Raw genomic sequence first — 1,184 nt, 5'->3', positions numbered from 1 at the left:
CATCAGCATCTTCGTTCTTGGCTTATACAACATTCACAGAGTTTTGAAAAATCATCTAATCTACCAGTTTGCATTTTGGACTTTGGGCAGATGAAAATGTACCTTGTTTGTAAGGATTTCCCTGAAAGGAGACTTCACTTACAGTCATTCATAACAGGCATTAGTCATTCACTCCAGGTGGTACAGTGGGTGTAGTGCTGGGCCTGGAGTCGAGAAAACCTGAGTTGAAATCAGGCCTTAGATGCTTATTAGCTATGTTACCCTGAGCAGGTCATTTAACCTCTATTTGCCTCAGTGTTCCTCATAAATCCTAAGTGATTTTGTAGAACTAAAGTTAGCAAATCTCATTGCAGTTTATTTTTTTTTCCAATTACAACCGCATTGTTCTTCTGGAACATAATGCTGTTTGAGCAAATTGCGTGATCATCTCTCAAATTGCATTATTCCATTAGATTATACCAGCTTTGTAGAGGAAGATGCCTTGGAGTCCCAAGGTCTATCATCTCCTTGTAGCATGTATTTAAACATAAAATCCTTCGACAGTCTCCACGTCCGTCCATGCTATTTCTGATGACCATTTGAACAGTAATTTAGTATAAAACAAGCAACCTAATGCATTATTTTTTCTTAATCGGGCTGCAGCTCAACCAATAGTTGCAATCATCTATATGCTGGAGAGTTTTTCAAAAATTGCTCTTGGTGATGGGTGTTTGTTTGTATCTAGTGTTAGCCAGGGCTAACTTGTATGTAGGACTGAGTTAAATATAGGCAGAGTAGTCATAGTTTCAGGTCACTCCCAGAAAGGCCTTGTGTGAATGAACCAGCCTGCCAATGTCTGAAATAGTCACATTGATCAATTCCTTTGAGTTCATAAGAAAGCCAGAAGGCAAACATAAGATTCTTCAAAGATCAAGCCTTTAGGTCCATGATTAGTCTAATTCACTTCTGGTTTCTCCTCGCCCATGACATCTCCCTTATTATGGATGCAACATTTACACAGTGTATTTTTTTTTATTTAATATTTTATTTTCTCCCAATTACAGGTAAAAACAATTTTTAACATTCATTTAGATTTTTTTTTGAGTTCCAAATTCTCTTCCTGCTTCCCTTCCCCCCCACTGAAAAGATAAGCAGTTTGATATAGGTTACACACATGCAGTCATGCAAAACATTTTCATGTCAGT

The sequence above is a fragment of the Vombatus ursinus genome, unplaced genomic scaffold (assembly GCF_900497805.2).
Source record: "Vombatus ursinus unplaced genomic scaffold, bare-nosed wombat genome assembly UNPS02011431.1, whole genome shotgun sequence".
In the NCBI taxonomy this organism is placed as follows: domain Eukaryota; kingdom Metazoa; phylum Chordata; class Mammalia; order Diprotodontia; family Vombatidae; genus Vombatus; species Vombatus ursinus.
The sequence above is the reverse complement of the archived record's forward strand: the minus strand, read 5'-3'. Positions refer to the sequence as shown.